The sequence below is a fragment of the Ranitomeya variabilis genome, chromosome 3, assembly GCF_051348905.1.
Source record: "Ranitomeya variabilis isolate aRanVar5 chromosome 3, aRanVar5.hap1, whole genome shotgun sequence".
NCBI lineage: Eukaryota > Metazoa > Chordata > Amphibia > Anura > Dendrobatidae > Ranitomeya > Ranitomeya variabilis.
This window is the reverse complement of record NC_135234.1, coordinates 740119145-740141220: the sequence shown is the minus strand read 5'-3', so window position 1 is coordinate 740141220 and position 22076 is coordinate 740119145.

Here is a 22076-nt window from a genome sequence, read left to right as displayed (position 1 = left end):
GAGGGTATATCTGCCTCTCCAGAGATTCCAGCTTGACTGCATAAATCCTTACACAGATTAAGCTGGACAAGAAAAAACATGAAATGCACTGAACAATGAGGCCCACAACATGTGGGCTGCAAACAAGCAGAACTTATCGTGGTGAAAAGACCAGGAAGCAGGAGAAACCATGAAGGGATGTGAATCCTCCAGAATACAATGGACAACTGGCACTGACTAAAGGGTGAGGCCAGACTAAATAGCCCAGTCCAGAGTGGACACACCTGATAACTGCTGTGAAGGACAGACAGCAGCACTACCACTTATAACCACCGGAGGGAGCCCAAGAACAGAATTCACAACAGTACCCCCCCTTGAGGAGGGGTCACCGAACCCTCACCAGAGCCCCCAGGCCGATCAGGACGAGCCAAATGGAAGGCACGAACCAAATCGTCAGCATCAACATCAGAGGCAACAACCCAAGAATTATCCTCCTGGCCATAACCCTTCCACTTAACAAGATACTGAAGCCTCCGCCTTGAAAAACGAGAATCCAAGATCTTCTCAACAACATACTCCAACTCCCCATCAATCAACACCGGGGCAGGAGGATCAACAGAGGGAACGACGGGTACCACATATTTCCGCAACAAAGATCTATGAAAAACATTGTAGATGGAAAAAGAGGCTGGAAGGGCCAAACGAAAAGACACTGAATTGATAATCTCAGAAATCCTATAAGGACCAATAAACCGAGGCTTGAACTTAGGGGAAGAAACCTTCATAGGAACATGATGGGAAGACAACCAGACCAAATCCCCAACCCGAAGCCGGGAACCCACACGCCGCCGACAGTTAGCAAAACGCTGAGCCTCCTCCTGAGACAAGACCAAATTGTCCACAACATGAGCCAAAATTTGCTGCAACCTGTCAACCACGGAGTCCACCCCAGGACAATCAGAAGGCTCAACCTGCCCCGAAGAAAAACGAGGATGAAACCCAGAATTACAAAAAAAAGGTGAAACCAAGGTAGCAGAACTAGCCCGATTATTAAGGGCAAACTCGGCCAATGGCAAGAAAGCCACCCAATCATCCTGATCGGCAGACACAAAGCATCTCAAATAAGTTTCCAAAGTCTGGCTAGTTCGCTCTGTTTGGCCATTTGTCTGAGGATGAAATGCGGAAGAAAAAGACAAATCAATGCCCAGCCTAGCACAAAAGGCTCGCCAAAACCTGGAAACAAACTGGGAACCTCTATCGGATACAATATTCTCCGGAATGCCATGCAAACGAACCACATGCTGAAAAAACAACGGAACCAACTCAGAAGAGGAAGGTAATTTAGGCAAAGGTACCAAATGAACCATCTTAGAAAACCGGTCACAAACCACCCAGATAACCGACATCCTCTGGGAAACCGGAAGATCTGAAATAAAATCCATAGAAATATGCGTCCAAGGCCTCTCAGGGACCGGCAAAGGCAAAAGCAACCCACTGGCGCGTGAGCAGCAAGGTTTGGCCCGCGCACAAGTCCCACAGGACTGCACAAAGGAGCGCACATCCCGTGACAAAGAAGGCCACCAAAATGACCTACTAACCAAATCTCTGGTACCAAAAATCCCAGGATGGCCAGCCAACACAGAACAGTGAACCTCAGAAATCACTTTGCTAGTCCATCTATCAGGAACAAACAGTTTCCCCACTGGACAGCGATCAGGTTTATCAGCCTGAAACTCCTGAAGAACCCGTCGCAAATCAGGGGAGATGGCAGAAAGAATCACCCCCTCCTTCAGAATACCAACCGGCTCAAGAACCCCAGGGGAATCAGGCAAAAAACTCCTAGAGAGGGCATCAGCCTTAACATTCTTAGAACCCGGAAGATACGTGACAACAAAATCAAAACGGGAGAAAAACAGGGACCATCGGGCCTGTCTAGGATTCAGCCGTTTGGCAGACTCGAGGTAAATCAGATTCTTATGATCGGTCAAGACCACAATACGATGTTTAGCCCCCTCAAGCCAATGTCGCCACTCCTCAAATGCCCACTTCATAGCCAACAACTCACGATTACCGACATCATAATTGCGTTCCGCAGGTGAACATTTTCAAGAGAAGAAGGCACATGGTTTCATCAAGGAACCATCAGAATTCCTCTGAGACAAAACGGCCCCTGCCCCAATCTCAGAAGCGTCAACCTCAACCTGAAAAGGAAGAGAAACATCCGGCTGACGCAACACAGGGGCAGAAGTAAATCGGCATTTAAGCTCCTGAAAGGCAGAAACGGCCGCAGAGGACCAATTCGTCACATCAGCGCCTTTCTTCGTCAAATCAGTCAGGGGTTTAACCACACTGGAGAAGTTGGCAATGAAACGGCGATAAAAATTAGCAAAGCCCAAAAATTTCTGAAGGCTCCTCATGGATGTGGGCTGGATCCAATCATGAATGGCCTGAACCTTAACCGGATCCATTTCTATAGATGAGGGAGAAAAAATGAAGCCCAAAAAAGAAACCTTCTGTACTCCAAAGAGGCACTTAGACCCCTTCACAAACAAGGCATTATCACGAAGGATCTGAAATACCATCCTGACTTGTTTCACATGAGACTCCCAATCATCCGAAAAAATCAAAATATCATCCAAATATACAATCATGAATTTATCAAGATAATTCCGAAATATATCATGCATGAAGGACTGAAACACAGATGGAGCATTAGAGAGTCCGAATGGCATCACAAGATATTCAAAATGGCCCTCGGGCGTATTGAACGCAGTTTTTCATTCGTCGCCCTGCTTAATACGAACAAGATTATATGCCCCTCGAAGGTCAATCTTAGTAAACCAACTAGCACCCTTAATCCTGGCAAACAAATCAGAGAGCAAAGGCAAAGGGTATTGGAATTTGACTGTGATCTTATTCAAGAGGCGATAATCAATACAGGGTCTCGAGGAGCCATCCTTCTTGGCAACAAAAAAGAAACCTGCTCCCAATGGAGAAGAAGATGGCAGAATATGCCCCTTCTCCAAAGACTCCTTAACATAACTCCGCATGGCGGCATGTTCTGGCACAGACAGGTTGAAAAGTCGGCCCTTAGGGAACTTACAGCCTGGAATCAAGTCAATAGCACAATCACAGTCCCTATGCGGTGGAAGGGAACTGGACTTGGGCTCATCAAAAACATCCTGGAAATCTGACAAAAACTCAGGAACTTCAGAAGAGGGGGAGAAGGAAATTGACATCAAAGAAACGTCATCATGAACCCCCTGACAACCCCAACTAGTCACAAACATAGATTTCCAATCCAACACCGGATTATGCACCTGTAACCATGGAAACCCCAGCACAATAACATCATGCAGATTATGCAACACCAGAAAACGACAATCTTCCTGATGGGCTGGCGCCATGCACATGGTTAACTGTGTCCAAAACTGAGGTTTATTTTTAGCCAATGGTGTAGCATCAATGCCCCTCAAAGGGATAGGACTCTGCAAAGGCTGTAAGGGAAACCCACAACGTCTGGCAAATTCTAAGTCCATTAAATTTAAAGCGGCGCCTGAATCCACAAATGCCATGACAGAAAATGACGATAATGAGCAGATCAGGGTCACAGATAACAGAAATTTAGGTTGTACAGTACTGATGGTAACAGAACTAGCGATTCTCTTGACACGCTTAGGGCAATCAGAAATAACATGAGCAGAATCGCCGCAGTAAAAACACAACCCATTATGACGTCTGAATCCTTGTCGTTCAGCTCTAGACACAATGCTATCACATTGCATAGGCTCAGGACTCCGCTCGGAAGACAACGCCATAGTGTGCACAACTCTGTGCTCCCACAAGCGCCGATCAATTTGAATGGCCAGAGACATAGAATCACTCAAACCAGCAGGCGTGGGGAACCCCACCATAACATCTTTAACGGATTCAGAAAGACCCTTTCTGAAAATTGCCGCCAAAGCATCCTCATTCCATTTAGTCAACACAGACCATTTTCTAAATTTCTGGCAATATGATTCTGCCGCTTCTTGACCCTGACACAGGGCCAACAAGGTTTTCTCAGCATACTCTACAGAGTTAGGTTCATCATACAATAACCCAAGCGCCTGAAAAAAGGTGTCTACATTAAGCAACGCCGGATTCCCAGGTTCCAGGGCAAATGCCCAATCCTGGGGGTCGCCACGCAACAGAGATATGACAATTTTAACCTGCTGGATGGGATCACCAGAGGAACGGGGCTTCAGAGCAAAAAACAGTTTACAGTTATTTTTAAAGCTCAGAAATTTAGACCTGTCCCCAAAAAACAGATCAGGAGTTGGAATTCTAGGCTCTAAAGCTGGAGTCTGAACGATATAATCAGAAATACCCTGTACTCTAACAGCAAGTTGATCCACACGAGAAACAAGTCCCTGAACATCCATGTCAGCGCCAAACTCCTGAACCACCCAGATGTAAAGAGGGAAAAAAAACACAACAGAGGAAAAAAAAAATTGGCTCAGCACTTTCTTTCCTTTCTTCTGAGATGCGGTTAACTCATTGTTGGCCAGTTGTACTGTTATGATCTGGTGGCCCAGGCGTAGCATTGGACGTACTCTGGAGAAGGTGGTATCTATACTGACCGCGGACCCTGAACTTAACACCGCAACTAGAAGTAGCCGTGGGATGTACCTACTGATCCTAGACACCTCGACACAGCCGGAGAACTAATTAACCCTATAGATAGAAAAGGGAAAACTATCTCACCTCAGAGAAAATTCCCAAAGGATAGGCAGCCCCCCACAAATATTGACTGTGAGAGGAGAGGAAAAAACATACACAGGCTGAAAACAGGATTTAGCAAAGGAGGCCAATCTAGCTAAATAGTAAAGATAGGACAGAGAACTATGCGGTCAGTATTAAAATACTAGGAAATATCCACCACAGAAAATACAAAAAAAACTCCACATCTAACTAAAGATATGGAGGGTATATCTGCCTCTCCAGAGATTCCAGCTTGACTGCATAAATCCTTACACAGGTTAAGCTGGACAAGAAAAAACATGAAATGCACTGAACAATGAGGCCCACAACATGTGGGCTGCAAACAAGCAGAACTTATCGTGGTGAAAAGACCAGGAAGCAGGAGAAACCATGAAGGGATGTGAATCCTCCAGAATACAATGGACAACTGGCACTGACTAAAGGGTGAGGCCAGACTAAATAGCCCAGTCCAGAGTGGACACACCTGATAACTGCTGTGAAGGACAGACAGCAGCACTACCACTTATAACTGTAGCGAACCCACTGCCGCAGGGCCGAGGGGTACCCGGTACCGGGCCTCTGAGTCTCTGCTCTGGGGTTGTCACGGTGGCTAGGCCCGGTCCGTGACTCTGCTGAGGGGCGTACAGTGATAGATATGATGGATGTGGATGGTGGTGGTGGTGCGGTGCAGTAAATAACGAGGACACCAGGTTGCAGTCTCTTTACCTCTTTACTGAAGGTCTCTGGGTCCTCAGTCCGGAATACGGTTCACCAGGCTGCGCAAGTCCGGCCGGTCCGATGGCACCTCCAGAGTTCCCTTTGCAGGTGGAAATCTGTGCCTTCCTGCTAGCGCTATGTGTTGTGGTCCTCCCCTGCTGTGCTTACGGGATAGTCCCCACAACTGTTGTGTCTGTTTCTCATGTTCCCTCACAACAACTCGATTAGATGATGTTCTGCTAATCCTCCGTCCCTCCCAGTGTTATGGTTGGGACGCACCCGTATGACGGGTAGGCTCGGAGCTCTTCCGGGACCCTAGAGTCGCCCCTCTCCACAGGTTGCCCCCCCAAGTCTGCATAGGTGATTTAGGTGAGACAGCCCGCCTGTGACTGACTGTCCTGCCGTTGGTTTGAAGTATTGCTTGGAGCTAGATATATGAATACTTCCTCGGCGTTCCGGCCGCCGGTTGTGCGCCTCAGTAGGATGTTGCCTCGATCTTACAGCACGACTCCTACTGGTAATCTCCTTCTTGCTTTGATCTTGTTTCTCACTCAATATATCTCGCTTCTGATCCTTTCTTAGGGCACCGCCGCTATGCTGAGCAGGCACGGTCCCGTGACGTTCTTTCTTGTTGCCAGGCCTCTGTCAGGGTCTCAAAATGACAGGGACCCTACCGAATCTTCCCCACAACACCCTCTGCCACAAGGTGATGCCTGGTTCCAACCCAGTCAGCTTTCTGAACTAACTTCCTGCCTGACCCCCAGTTTACCCACACGGTGAGGAGTGGCCTAATAAATAGCACCCTTAGCTCCCCCTGGAGGCCCGACTGTGAAATGTATTGGTGTATGTGATACCTGGTCAGATGAACTCCTTCAGCGCCATCAGACGTACCATAGCCCCCCTTAGCGGCGGAGCCACAGTACTGCAACGACCAGGACTCTGGGGCGCTGCATAACCACCGGAGGGAGCCCAAGAACAGAATTCACAACACTCCCCCTCCTTGCCTAGATTCAGATTGTGTTGAATGCGAGTGCCTTACCTGGTAGATAGGATCAACCTTGCCTCCAAACATGACATCACCCTCCTAGAAGGGAAGGCAACATCACTGCAGCAGCTGGTTACCTGCGGGTGCTGCACATGCTATGGACTGAAGATATTTCACCCCTTGCATTTTTGTGATTTTATTTTTTTCTCCCATTCTTCCAAGAGACATTGCTTTACTTTACTTTACTTTACTGCCGATATCACCATATGTGGGCTTCTATGACACCATTCACTTTACCATATAATGTGCTGAAAAATGCTGTCAAAAAAAGCTGGCCATGTGGCGTGTGACACATAAGCAGACCGATCTTGTTTCATTTTTGAAAGAGGGACTCTTAAAGTCACAAAGCCTATTTTTAGAGGGGCATCAGGCGGCATTAATATTCTTAAAGGGCCATTATTAAACAGTGAGTCTCCTATGCTGTTATTGCCTATGAAGTGAGTGGCTGGGCTGCCAATAATTACAATGCACCCCAATAGGAGGGGGTTCCTGAAAAAATGTTGCATTGAATGCAAGGCCTGCTCTGTTATCAAGTTATATGCACCCCAATAAGCGTTTGAACCCAGGCACTGGATGGCCACAGGAAAACCCACTTCACATTCTTCAGTTGGTCCTGCCATACTGTTTTCTTATATATTACCCGCAAGGCCTACCCTGCTATCAAGTCATATGCACCCCAATAAGCTTTTGAACCCAGGTAATGGATGGCCACAGGAAACCCACTTCACATTCTTCAGTTGGTCCTGCCATACTGTTTCCTTATGCATTGAATGCAAGGGCCGCCTTGACCCAAATTTGCACGCACCCCAATCCCCCCTTGGAAGAAACATGGAGGAGGACCTCATAAAAAACCTGTCCCATTACAAAGGAGTGGGTCTCCTAGACTCGTAATGAGCATACACTAAGTGCATGGGCTGACAAACATTTCCCCATGGAGGGTTACATTTTTAAAAAATATACTATGGGCATCATAGACACCCTTGCCAAAAAATGGACTGAATGTAGTGGCACAGAAGACGTTAAACCTGGTGATCTAGTGTTGGAGAATGAGGAGACATTGCTGAAGGCCTCATTAAAAACTAGGCCCAATGTAAAGGAGTGTGTCTCCTAGACTTGTAATGCCCATACACGCAGTGCATGGGCTGACAAACATTTCCCCAAGGGGGATACATTTTTTAAAAATATACTATGGGCATCATAGACACCCTTGCCAAAACCTGGACTGCCTGTAGCGGCACAGAAGATGTTAAGCTTGGTGATCTAGTGGTGGAGAATGAGGAGACATAAAGATAAATCATAATGAAATCAAACAAATAAAAAAAAATGTGAATCCACCGATGAAAGTACATAACAAAAGGTAGGGGCGAACACAGGTTCATAGATTTGAAGCCAGAATGTGTCCAACGAGATATGTTTGTCCCTAGCAACAGCTCAGAGACAGGGCTATAAATAAAAATATAATATTAAGTCTTTGAATAGTTTTCTATTGTAGAGGTATACACTACCTCATTAGAGGACTGTCCAGAGATAGGGAAAATGGAAAATATAAGAATAAATGGGAATGATATACGTACATCTCTTTTTTATGACATTTCCGCCTGTGGGAGTAACATTTGTTTTGGTTTCCAATTAGTAACGGGCATCATAAAAACACCCTTGCACAAAAGAAATTGTGACTTTGGCATCACCGAATCCGTTCACCCTGGTTTCTACTGGTTGTGGATGACAAGGATGAGGATAAAGAGGAGGATAACAACAAACAGACCAAATCTGGAAGCGTATACCCATGTGTGGTTGTGAAGAGGTGCATGAAAATACACAAAAAAGAGAATGTATTAGAGGTTATGTTTCGCTGTTTTCACTTGGTGGTGTACAGAAGTCTTGCCCAATCCAGCCCTTGTTCATTTTTATAAGAGTCAGCCTGTCAGCATTTTCATTTGATAGGCGGATGCACTTATGTGTTATAATTCAACCAGCGGCACTAAAAACGCACTCAGACAGAACGCTAGCAGCAGGACAGGCCAGGACCTCCAAGGCGTAGAGAGCCAGTTCATACCACGTGTCCAGCTTGGATACCCAATAATTAAAAGGCACAGAGGAATCCTGGAGGATGTTTGTACAATCTGAAAGGTACTCCCTCAGCATTTTTCCAAACATTTCACTTGTGACAGCACCCCTTGCCTCTGTGCTGGCACAATGGGAGGGTCTGAGAAAACTGTCCCAGAACTTTGCCATTGTTCCCCTGCCTGAGCTGGATTGTACTTCTGTCTCTCTCGCTTGGACTCCTTGGTTGTACAACAAACTCTGACGTCTGCTGCCAGCGTTCTCACATGAGAATTTTCTAAGTAATTCTGCTACAAGGGCTCTCTGGTACTGCAACATTTTAGTACACCTCTCTGACTCTGACAGAAGAGATTGAAAGTTCTCCTTGTAGCGTTGGTCTAGAAGTGTGACCAACCAGTAATGAGTGTGACCAAAAATTTTTATAATGCGAGGGTCAAGTGAAGCGCAGCGCCATGCATGCCAGACTGCTAACAGGCAAGACTTCCGTGTTCTCACCAACAGGACGACTGACCATGCTGTCCTCCTCCTCATCCTCCCTGTCCTCACGCCATCCCCGCTGAACAGACGGTTTGACAGCTGTGATTGTAGTACCGTCTATAGCGCATGAAAGTAGCTCCTGTTCTTCCTCCTCCTACTCGTTGCCTACCAATCCACATTGGGAAGACATGAGGCTGGGCTGAGTGAAATCCCCCTGTATGGTTCCTTGATCCATGTCCTCGTGCTCTGCCTGCAATGCATCCTCTTTAGTTGTGAGCAGAGAGGTTTTCAGAATGCTGAGAAGCGGGATGGTGACGCTAATTATGGCATCATTGCTGCTCCCCATCTTGGTGCAGTCCTCAAAGTTTTGGAGGATGGTACATATGTCTAACATCCATGTCCACTCCTGAGGTCTTATGTGTGGAGTCTGAACTGAATATCGACGGCCTTGTTGACGTTGGTAGTCAACAACTGTCCTCTTCTGCTCACAAATCATTTCCAACATATGCAGCGTAGAGTTCTAGCGCATGGGGACATCACACACCAGTCGGTGAGCCGGAAGCTGCAAATGCTGCTGAAGCTGTAGCTGACTTTCTAAAATGGGCAAATGGCGTGCTTTCACCAGCAGATCCGGCAGCTCCGGGTAGCTTTTCAGGAAACGTTGAACCACAAGGTTAAGCTCATGGGCCAGGCAAGGTATGTGTGTGAGCTCACCTTGCTTCAGAGCCGCCACCAAGTTCCAGCCTTTGTCACACACGACCATGCCTGGCTGTAGACTCAGCGGTGTCATCCAAATATCTGACTGCTCTTTCAGCACTGTCCACAACTCTTCTGCATTGTGCGGTTTGTCACCTATGCAGATTAGCTTCAGCACAGCCTGTTGCCGCTTGGCTGAGGCAGTGCTTCCAGCTTCTGACTGATGTGTTGATTTCAGAGATGAAGACTGAAGAGGAGGAAGAGGAGGTGCAGGAGCTGTACACTGTGGGGGCAACCCTGATTGATGTAGGGCCCGCAATCCTCGGCATGGGGAGGATGTGTTCCATCCCAAGGTCCGACTGGGTCCTGGATTCCTCTGTGTTAACCCAGTGTGCCATCAGTGAGATGTACCATCCCTGGCCACAAGCACTTGTCCACGTGTTCATGGTTAGGTGGACTTTCCCAGTAACAGCATTGTTGAGGGCACGGGTAATGTTGTGGGACACATGTTGGTGTAATGCCAATACGGCACATAGGGAGAAATAGTGGCGACTGGGACCAAGTACCTTGGGACGGCCGCTGCCATCAGGTTGCGGAAAGCTTCCGTCTCAATGAGCCTAAAAGGCAACATTTCGAGCGCAAGCAGAAGAGAAATGTTAGAATTTATTTAGGACTGTGGCCTCTGGGGCGTTGGTTGGGTATTTCTGCTTGTGTTCCAATGACTGGGGTATAGACAACTGAAGGCTGTGCTGGGACAAGGAAGTGGATGGGCTTGATGATGGTGCTGCTTTACTGTGGGCAACAGCAGGTGCAGGGCTAGAGGCATCTTCACATGCATGGTGGACTGGGGATTGGTTTCTACGCAAAACAGTGGAAGAAGCAGTGGTGTCACCTGCAGACAGTGTTCCTGGAGCCTGGGGTTCGGCCCACAAAGTCGGGTGCTTTGCTGCCATGTGCCTGATCATGCTGGTGGTGATCAGGCTGGTAATTTTGCTACCCCTGCTGATGCGGGCATGGCAGGTGCTGCAAATGTCTTGTTTGAGTTTATCAGCAGTCTTTAAAAAATAACCAGACTCGGGAAGATCTAACAGTTGGAATGACAACTTCCTTCATGTTGGTGTTACGGGGAACGGATGCACACCTTCTGTCTGTGGCCACCACACTGCTTCTTCCCACCTGTTGGGGTGATATGCCTCCCTTCCCACTTCCAATGTGTGCTGCTGTCCTCACTCTGCATGTCCTCCTGCCAGTTTGGGTCAGTCACTATGTCATCCACCACCTCGTCTTCCACATCCTCACCCAGCTCCAACTCCTGACTTCCTGGCAATTGTGTCTCATCATCGTACACCTCTTGTGACACTTTCCCACCATCGCCTTCATGTGACCGTGGCTGTTCAAAGCTTTGGGCATCACGCTACATGTGATCTCATCTGGCCCCACTTCAAGTTGACCGGCCAAGAGTCTGGAATCTTGAAAGGGAAAACTGAACAGCTCTTCAGAGTGTCCAAGTGTGGGATCAATTGTCTCAGGGCACTTGGCATGGTGGGAGGAAGGAGGATCAGGGTGAGGAATATCTGGTCCACACTCACGGCTAATTAGACTTGACCGTGTGGAAGACATGGTGGTGGTAGTGGATAAGTGACTGGAAGCATTATCCGCTATTCAACCAACAAGCGTTTCACACTGCTCTGGCTTCAATAGTGGTGTGCTGCAGTCCCCTAGAAACTGGGACAGGAAGGTCAAGCAAGAAGATGTGGGTCTTTGTTGTGGCCCACTTTCAGCTTGGCCACGTCCTTTCCTTGTCCTCTGCATGCACCATCAGCATCACGTCCACTTCCCTGTCCCTTGCCTTGCCCATTTTAAATGGACTACTGCACTATTTCAAAAGCTCAACACAAATGTATTTATTTGGAGCTAAATTATATCTGATCAGTATGCCTGCAAAGTTACTATTTTTCTAACACAGAAACACAAGGCCTCAGCCTGACAAAACAGACTATATACATTTTTTTTTGCTTTTTGGTGAATTTAAAAAAAAAAAAAAAAAAAAAAAAAGAGAGTAGCACAAGGCTAGTACACAGAACTATGCCATGTATGCCTGTGAAACTACGATTTTTCCACCACAGATACACCAGGCCTCAGCCTGACATAACAGACTGTATAAATTTTTTTTTTCTTTTTTGGTGAATTTAAGAAAAAAAAAAATGAACAAGGCTAGCATACAGAATTATGCTACGTATGCCTGCTAAAATACAATTTTTCAAACACAGATACACTAGGACTCAGCCTGACAAAGAATGTATAAGTTTTTTTCTTTTTTTTGTTGAATTTAAGAGAAAAAAAAATTGAACAAGGCTAGCACACAGAACTATGCCACGTACATAGCTCCCAACCGTCCCTCATTGTGCGGGACAGTCCCGGTTTTGATGCTTTGCCCCACTGTCCAGGATGGGACGCTCTGATCCCGCAGACAGCAGGAGAAGCAGCCGACACGCCCCCTTGTGTTAAGCCATGCCCCCTGCAGTCTGTTTATCTTCCAGTGTGCATGGTACAGCTCAGAGGGAGAGAGACAGGAGACATGTTTGAGGTACATGTTACGCCCCCTTGTGTTAGGCCACACCCCTTCCCCTTCAGGTGTGTTCCTGAGTGAGTCTCCAGTGTGCGTGCGGTACAGAACTTCAGAGAGGGAGACACTGAGAGGGGACACTTCTGTTCTTTGAGGTACATAAGTTACAACACAGTCAGTCACCACCTCCAGGGCTTATCTGCTGAACACAGCCCTGGGTGCCACAATAAGCAGCAGACCAGTGGACTGCTGAGCTAATCTCATGCCTTGCTAGTAAACTAATCGTTCGTGGAATGAGTGGGGCTGAGCATGGTGGGATGGACACTGACAGCCTCCTCTGTTAGTGGCCTCTGCTGCTGTGATTGCAGATCGACGTATCAGGTATGGAGAAGTCTGTGCAGTTAGCTGTGTGTGTATGAGGTGTACGGAGTGGAGCGTGTGTGTACGAGGTGTATGGAGCAGAGCCGTGTGTGTACGAGGTGTACGGAGCGGAGCCGTGTGTGTACGAGGTGTACGGAGCGGAGCCGTGTGTGTATGAGGTGTATGGAGTGGAGCTGAATGTGTACGAGGTGTACGGAGTGGAGCCGTGTGTGTATGAGGTGTATGGAGCAGAGCTGAATGTGTATGAGGTGTACGGAGCGGAGCCCTGTGTGTACGAGGTGTATGGAGCGGAGCCGTGTGTGTACGAGGTGTATGGAGCAGAGCCGTGTGTATGAGGTGTATGGAGCGGAGCTGAATGTGTACAAGGTGTACGGAGCGGAGCCGTGTGTGTACGAGGTGTATGGAGTGGAGCTATGTGTGTACGGGGTGTATGGACCAGAGCCGTGTGTGTACGAGGTGTATGGAGTGGAGCCGTGTGTGTATGAGGTGTATGGAGCAGAGCTGAATGTGTACAAGGTGTACGGAGCAGAGCCGTGTGTACGAGGTGTATGGAGCGGAGCTATGTGTGTACAGGGTGTATGGAGTGGAGCCGTGTGTGTACGAGGTGTATGGAGCGGAGCTGAATGTGTACGAGGTGTATGGAGCGGAGCAGAATGTGTATGAGGTGTACGGAGCGGAGACGTGTGTGTACAAGGTGTATGGAGCAGAGCTGTGTGTGTATGAGGTGTATGGAGTGGAGTTGAATGTGTACCAGGTGTATGGAGCGGAGCCGTGTGTGTATGAGGTGTATGGAGTGGAACTGAATGTGTACGAGGTGTATGGAGCGGAGCCATGTGTGTACGAGGTGTATGGAGCAGAGCCGTGTGTACGAGGTGTATGGAGCGGAGCTATGTGTGTATGAGGTGTATGGAGCGGAGCCTTGTGTGTATGAGGTGTAGGGAGCAGAGCTAAATGTGTACGAGGTGTACGGAGTGGAGCTGCATGTGTATGAGGTGTACGGAGTGGAGCCGCATGTGTATGAGGTATACGGAGCGGAGCGCGTTTGTGTACGAGGTGTATGGAGCGGAGCCGTGTGTGTACGAGGTGTATGGAGCGGAGCCGTGTGTGTATGAGGTGTATGGAGCGGAGCTGAATGTGTACAAGGTGTACGGAGTGGAGCCGTGTGTGCACGAGGTGTATGGAGCGGAGCTATGTGTGTACGGGGTGTATGGAGTGGAGCCGTGTGTGTACGAGGTGTATGGAGCGGAGCTGAATGTGTACGAGGTGTATGGAGCGGAGCAGAATGTGTACGAGGTGTACGGAGCGGAGACGTGTGTGTATGAGGTGTATGGAGTGGAGCTGAATGTGTACCAGGTGTATGGAGCAGAGCCGTGTGTGTATGTGGTGTATGGAGCGGAACTGAATGTGTACGAGGTGTATGGAGTGGAGCCATGTGTGTACGAGGTGTATGGAGCGGAGCCGTGTGTACGAGGTGTATGGAGCGGAGCTATGTGTGTATGAGGTGTATGGAGCGGAGCCGTGTGTGTACGAGGTGTATGGAGCAGAGCCGTGTGTGTATGAGTTGTACAGAGTGGAGCCGTGTGTGTATGAGGTGTATGGAGCAGAGCCTTGTGTGTATGAGGTGTACAGAGCGGAGCTAAATGTGTACGAGGTGTACGGAGCGAAGCCGCATGTGTACGAGGTGTACGGAGTGGAGCTGCGTGTGTATGAGGTGTATGGAGCGGAGCGCGTGTGTACGGAGTGGAGCCGTGTGTGCAAAGTGTACAGAGCACAGCCGCGTGTGTAGGAGTAGCTATGTGTGGCCATTATATGGTACGAAGTATCATGTGCGGCCAATATACAGTATGGAGCATCATGTGTGGTCATTATACAGAATCGAGCATCATGTGGGGCCATTATACAGTATGGAGCATCATGTACGGTCATTATACAGTATTGAGCATCATGTGGGGTCATTATACAGTAAGGAGCATCATGTGCGGTCATTATACAGTATGGAGCATCATGTGAGGTTATTATACAGTATGGAGCATCATGTGCGGTCATTATACAGTATGGAGCATCATGTGCGGTCATTATACAATATGCAGCATCATGTGCGGTCATTATACAGTATGGAGCATCATGTGTGGTCATTATACAGTATGGAGCATCATGTGTGGCCATTAAACAGTATGGAGCATCATGTGCGGTCATTATACTGTATGGAGCATCATGTGCGGTCATTATACAGTAAGGAGCATCATGTGCGGTCATTATACAGTATGGAGCATCATGTGAGGTCATTATTCAGAATCGAGCATCATGTGGGGCCATTATACAGTATGGAGCATCATGTGCGGTCATTATACTGTATGGAGCATCATGTGCGGTCATTATACAGTAAGGAGCATCATGTGCGGTCATTATACAGTATGGAGCATCATGTGAGGTCATTATACAGTATGGAGCATCATGTGCGGTCATTATACAGTATGGAGCATCATGTGCGGTCATTATACAATATGCAGCATCATGTGCGGTCATTATACAGTATGGAGCATCATGTGTGGTCATTATACAGTATGGAGCATCATGTGTGGCCATTAAACAGTATGGAGCATCATGTGCGGTCATTATACAATATGGAGCATCATGTGCGGTCATTATACAGTATGGAGCATCATGTGTGGCCATTATACAGTATGGAGCATCATGTGCGGTCATTATACAGTATGGAGCATCATGTGTGGCCATTATACAGTATGGAGCATCATTTGTTGCCATTATACAGTATGGAGCATCATGTGCGGTCATTATACAAAATGGAGCATCATGTGTGGCCATTATACGGTATGGAGCACTGTGTGGCCATACTTTTTTGTTTATAATTATTGTATATGAAACAGTGTGATCAGCAGTGCTAAATGGGTGTGGTTGGGACGTGGATATGGGTGTGACTAATTATGAATGGGTGTGGTCCGAGGCACGGCCTAAAATCTGCCGCGGCGCACGTTGCCCGCCACAAACTTTATCCCTCATTTCCCATCTTCAAAAGTTGGGAGGTATGCACGTATGCCTGACAAACTATGATTTCTAAAGCACAGATACACTAGGCCTGAGTCTGAAATAACAGACTGTATACTTTTTTTTGGGTGAATTTTTGAAAAAACAAAAAAACAAACAAATAGAAACTGCAGCTAGGTATATAGTAAATAAGCAGCAGCAGGCAGTTATGGAGCTTTGGGAGGTATGCAGTGAGAGCTATGTATGCGCATACAGTGCCAGCAGGCCTTGCACTGATATGAATATGTGCACATAGACTCCCCTGCCTACCTAACGCTGAAATCTCGAGACCCCCGAATTAGCCCTAAAAAGGACTGTTGTGGACTGAACAGTTGCAGACTTACACTAACTATTAAAAGGGTGATTCTGACCCTATCTCAGCAGCAGCTCTCCCTACACGCGCTAAGTCCAAAGCAGAATGCGGCGAGCAGGGCAGCGCCAGGTCTCTTATAGACCTGATGACGCTGTGCGGCCAGCCAATCACTGTTATACCACAACAAAGATGGCTGCGGCATTACAGTGCATGGCAGACAAGCCTTGCATTGTCATTAGCGCTCTAAAGAGCGCCAGAATTGCAGGGCAGATACCCGAGCTCCCACCAAATATTCCCAGAAATACTTAGTGCTCGCTGAGTACACCAAGCATACTGATACTCGGGTGAGTACCGAGTAGTGGCAAGCACGTTCGCTCATCACTAGTAACTATGCAATTCAACAGTAGAAGCAATAACGAGTTTAGAATAGCCAAGAAAGTCTTTCACTTTTAAACGCTAGTGTCCTTTTCACAAAGGTCGTGTACCCAGTCATGGGAATCACCACGTGAGTTCTCTGTCAAAGCTCTGGCCCTAGCGGGGGGTCACAGGATTTTCCCAATATGCCGCAAGTCTCTTCCTGATGTAGTCAACTAAAGCCTGTTGAGCCTCCCACGCACCAACCGGCTCCATCCCAACCTGTAATCCTAGTCCCAGCCGTCCCTGGTACAAAGGCATTAGCTGGAAGTGACGGCCCTGCTCACTCGTGCTGTTCCTCAACAATCACAGGCGTGTCCCTCCTGTCGTAATCTCTGCATGGCTCTTCTTGGCAGAAGTCTCTCAGGCTCAGGGCAGAGAGGGCTGGACCTCAGCTCTTGAGAGGCGACATTGGGTATCGGAGGCTTGACCAGCGCAGGGCACAGATTCTGGTTCTGACTAGTGTAAGCCATACTTGGGAATATCTTTCGGGGAATCTGGACATTGTCAGGCAGTTGGTCTTAGCGATGTCTCTTGAGAACATCTGTCCTCTCTCTTCCATGGCGTCAAATCTCCTTGTGCTTGGGTGCGCAGGGCTTTTATACCAAGGAAGCCCTTCCTGTGGGTCACCTGATCCAGTCCAGCATGCAAGGTCGCTCCCCCTGTGAATGTTCCAGTACACTTTGGTTCCACTTAATTTTGGCTGCCCAGCAGATGGCAGTCTCTCCTCATGAATGGCGCATCCTGTTCCATCCTGCGAGAGTTCTCCAGAGATATAATTGGCTCCTGGTTAAACATGCAAGGCATGATGGGAAATATAGCCAGAGCTTGAGAACAAGGTTGAACTCTCACCAACACACAATAAGAGAAAAGGTAATGGATCTACTTGTGGCAAAACATTTTTGTATCCCAGATCACAGCACCATGGGCATGAGATTACTTGTATTAAAGGGTAATTTCAAATCTCAGAGAGACAGAAGAGTCTGGGAGTATAAACTTATGTCATCATTTGACACTCTCAGTGCAGGAATAAATGTGTCACATGGATTTATGTATTTTAACATCAATTAAGGAATTTGCTCCTCAGACCTTGTGGGGGCATCATAACATAGAACCAGACCCCAATCAGAGGACAATAAAACATTCACTCCTTATCTACGAACTGTTCCAATATTTATGGACATAACTGTTTATCACTCTCCCATAATGGTAGTTCTGCTTCACGTCACCTGTCTTATCTATGACATTATTTCTCTGCTATGTTGTGCATAAATATGTGATTCTTCAGAATTTCTTTTAGTCTTTGCCTGACGAAGAGACCGGAGTAGTCTCGAAAGCTGCAATTTGTTACCATCTTTTCAGTTAGCCACTGAGGACTCTCAATTCTAAATATTTTTTGAGTTTAGTCACAGTTTCATCAGCTTTTTGACTAATAAGAAAAGGAAAAGTCTTTCCACCTTCTCCTATCTATCAATCAGTGAAAAATGGACAGCACACCGATGGCCTCTGAGGGCTGTCCTATTTTTTCATGGACCCATAGACTTGCATTGCTGATTTTGATCCGGACTTGTCTCCACAATTTTGCACAGACCACTTGATCCAAGGTAAAAATTTGACATGTGAACAGCCTCAAAGACTCTCATAGATACGACTTCTATGCATAAAAAAAAGTACAGATCATACGTGTGAAAAAAATGCCTGGAACTGCCACCAAAGGGAGTAAGGATCTCAGTAATACAACAGTAGCTCCCTCTAGTGTCAGTTGCATGAAGCCAAAATTTTCCCAGTTAACACTGTGCAAGAAATTTGGATCTCTGCATCAGAAAAAAGATTATCTAGCCCCCAAAATGATATGTTATTAAATGGAATATGTAGCTTAAAAGTCCAAATATACTGTATAAACAATGAACGGGTGATGTAAGATTTCATTTTTATTACACATATTAGAAGGAACATTGTGTATAATTTTAGCTTTCCTTGCAGGACTGTTTGCACGATGGAAGCTTCCTATGGCGGTATACATGAGCTGTGGCGGAGCCGGAGGCTCTGGGGATCTAGTTATGTTAACTTAATTCTGTCTTCCTCGCCGATTGCGCGCGATGCTTAAGACAAGAATGTAACCAGTCACTGTCTAATTAATAATGACAGGCCTCTGTGAAAATAATTGTAGGTGGAAAGCTAAAAATAATTGAATAGATCGCTGGGTCCGGCGCGCTGTTCTCCAGCACATTTCCTCTATCATTGATCTGTCATGTCTGTTCTTCCAGTTTAGTAAGGTGGAAGAAATTTTTAGAGCGTGAACTGAAAATATACTTTTGTTAAAGATGTAGTACTAAAAGTTGTATCATTTATTCATAACGCCAGCTACAAAAACCAAACTTTAACTTTGCTACAAGCTCTAAATTTACAGGAAAATCATGTTTAATGGCCGATGGTTTGAAGAAAAAAAGTTGGCACTCTGCAAGTTATATTATAGTGAAAAAAATGTAAAAAAAAGTCTAAAACGTATATTAATGAGAGGTCGGTCCATCAGAAAATGCCCTTCAAAACCCCAGCATTATGTAATATGTAATACTATGCTATAATAATGTGACACTGTATTGTAATAATTAATGATGGGGGAGTGTGCTTGGCACTCCTCGACACTAGATTGAGCATTTGGGTGATCGAATACTGAGCAGTGCCGAGTATTGCGTGGTGCCCGGGTACCTGTAATAAGCTCTTTTTAATATATATGCCACAGCAGCACAGAGGATGTCAGGAGAGCCAGCCACAGCAGCACAGAGGATGTTAGGAGAGCCAGCCACAGCAGCACAGAGGATGTCAGGAGAGCCAGCCACAGCAGCACAGAGGATGTCAGGAGAGCCAGCCACAGGAGCACAGAGGATGTCAGGAGAGCCAGCCACAGCAGCACAGAGGATGTCAGGAGACCCAGCTACAGCAGCACAGAGGATGTCAGGAGAGCCAGGCACAGCAGTACAGAGGATGTCAGGAGAGCCAGCCACAGGAGCACAAAGGATGTCAGGAGAGCCAGCCACAGCAGCACAGAGGATGTCAGGAGAGCCAGCCACAGCAGCACAGAGGATGTCAGGAGACCCAGCTACAGCAGCACAGAGGATGTCAGGAGAGCCAGCCACAGCAGCACAGAGGATGTCAGGAGAGCCAGCCACAGCGGCACAGAGGATGTCAGGAGAGCCAGCCACAGCAGCACAGAGGATGTCAGGAGAGCCAGCCACAGCAGCACAGAGGATGTCAGGAGAGCCAGCTACAGCAGCACAGAGGATGTCAGGAGAGCCAGTCACAGCAGCACAGAGGATGTCAGGAGAGCCAGCCACAGCAGCACAGAGGATGTCAGGAGAGCCAGTCACAGCAGCACAGAGGATGTCAGGAGAGCCAGCCACAGCAGCACAGAGGATGTCAGGAGAGCCAGCCACAGTAGCACAGAGGATGTCAGGAGAGCCAGACACAGCAGCACAGAGGATTTCAGGAGAAGCAGCCACAGCAGCACAGAGGATGTTAGGAGAGACACTCACAACAGCATACAGGATGTCAAGAGAGCCTGACACAGCAGCACAGAGGAGAGCCTGCTGTAACCGGTTGTTACAGTGGTATTGCTTTCCTCACGGGGAGAGTGATGCCATGCTTGGAAGCGAGAAAGGATCCCTTTATCAGGTATTCAGCACATGCAACACTGTTCGACTCCAGGCCAGGAGGGGGAGCTCTGATCCAGTTTGTGGATGGCTTCCCTATATATTCTGGCTGGAAGAGGAAGTTACTCAGATTGTGAAAAAGGAGTGAGGAGGGAGGAAGGAAAGCTGGGGCCATGCAGCCACGTGAGGTGCTGCAGCTCCTGGGAGAGCAGAGCAGTCTGTAAAGAGACAGAGGGAGGAAAAGCGAAGAAGTGTAAAGAGCTGGAGGGAAGCTGCGACTGAGCTTCCTCCACTCTGAAACACAGATACCGGTAGCCGGAAGACCGAGGTTGTGGGGGTAACTTCATGCCCCAAGGCAGAAACCGGCGGACAGCTAGATTTCAGGTCACCTGTCCACCATTAACACCCAAGGACACAGTAACAGATAGAGCCCGGAGACATCTGAGAGACCATGTAAAAAGGCTCGGGTTACCTGTCGTACAGGTAGTGTCCTACCTAAAGGGGACAGAGAGAACGTGAGGACCTTGTGTGAGGCCTAAGGCAGCAATTGACTACAACACGGCACATAGGGGAAGGCTTCCAATCCCACCTGGCTAGGGGGATCCCTGATTCGCTTCCAAGCTGGTCGGACCACCATCAGTACCTGTGATCTGGTAACCTGGACTGTGGCTGCCTGAATTGTTTCTTTCTACACCACCTACCACCTGTCCCTACTACACCCGGAACCCTGGGGACCCAGCTTCACCTGTGGGAAGCCATACAATTCCTGCTGCCATAACATCACCCCAGTGGATCCCTTTAAGCAGCGTCGGTCCTCCCTGACCGAATACCACAGGTGGCATCACGAATATTTCTTATTTCACAAACCCCTTTAAAGACCTTCCCTTTAATATGGGCGCCCAAGACCACGGACCGGGTCACCGCCGCCCTGACACATCCTTTTAAGTACCGGACCCGGTACCGAGTACCCCACAGCCCTGGCGGGCGTTCCACTGCCACAGCAGCACAGAGGATGTCAGGAGAGCCAGCAACATCAGCATAGAGGATGTCAGGAGAGCCAGCAACATCAGCACAGAGGATGTCAGGAGAGCCTGCCACAGCAGCACAGAGAATGTCATCCACATCAGCCCAAGTGATTAATATACAGTGCCTTGCGAAAGTATTCGGCCCCCTGGAACTTTTCAACCTTTTCCCACATATCATGCTTCAAACATAAAGATACCAAATGTAAATTTTTGGTGAAGAATCAACAACAAGTAGAACACAATTGTGAAGTTGAATGAAATTTATTGGATATTTTAAATTTTTGTGGAAAATCAAAAACTGAAAAGTGGGGCGTGCAATATTATTCGGCCCCTTTAACTTAATACTTTGTTGCTCCACATTTTGCTGCGATTACAGCTGCAAGTCGCTTGGGGTATGTCTCTATCAGTTTTGTACATCGAGAGACTGAAATTCTTGCCCATTCTTCCTTGGCAAACAGCTCGAGCTCAGTGAGGTTTGATGGAGATCGTTTGTGAACAGCAGTTTTCAGCTCTTTCCACAGATTCTCGATTGGACTGAGGTCTGGACTCTGACTTGGCCATTCTAACACCTGGATACGTTTATTTGTGAACCATTCCATTGTAGATTTTGCTTTATGTTTGCGATCATTGTTTTATTGGAAGACAAATCTTTGTTCCAGTCTCAGATCTTTTGCAGACTCCAACAGGTTTTCTTCAAGAATGGTCCTGTATTTGGCTCCACTCATCTTCCCATCAATTTTAACCATCTTCCCTGTCCCTGCTGGAGAAAAGCAGGCCTAAACCATGATGCTGCCACCACCATGTTTGACAGTGGGGATGGTGTGTTCAGGGTGATGAGCTGTGTTGCCTTTACGCCAAACATATCGTTTGGCATTGTTGCCAAAAAGTTCGATTTTGATTTCACCTTCTTCCACATGTTTGCTGTGTCTCCCAGGTGGCTTGTTGCAAACTTTAAACAACA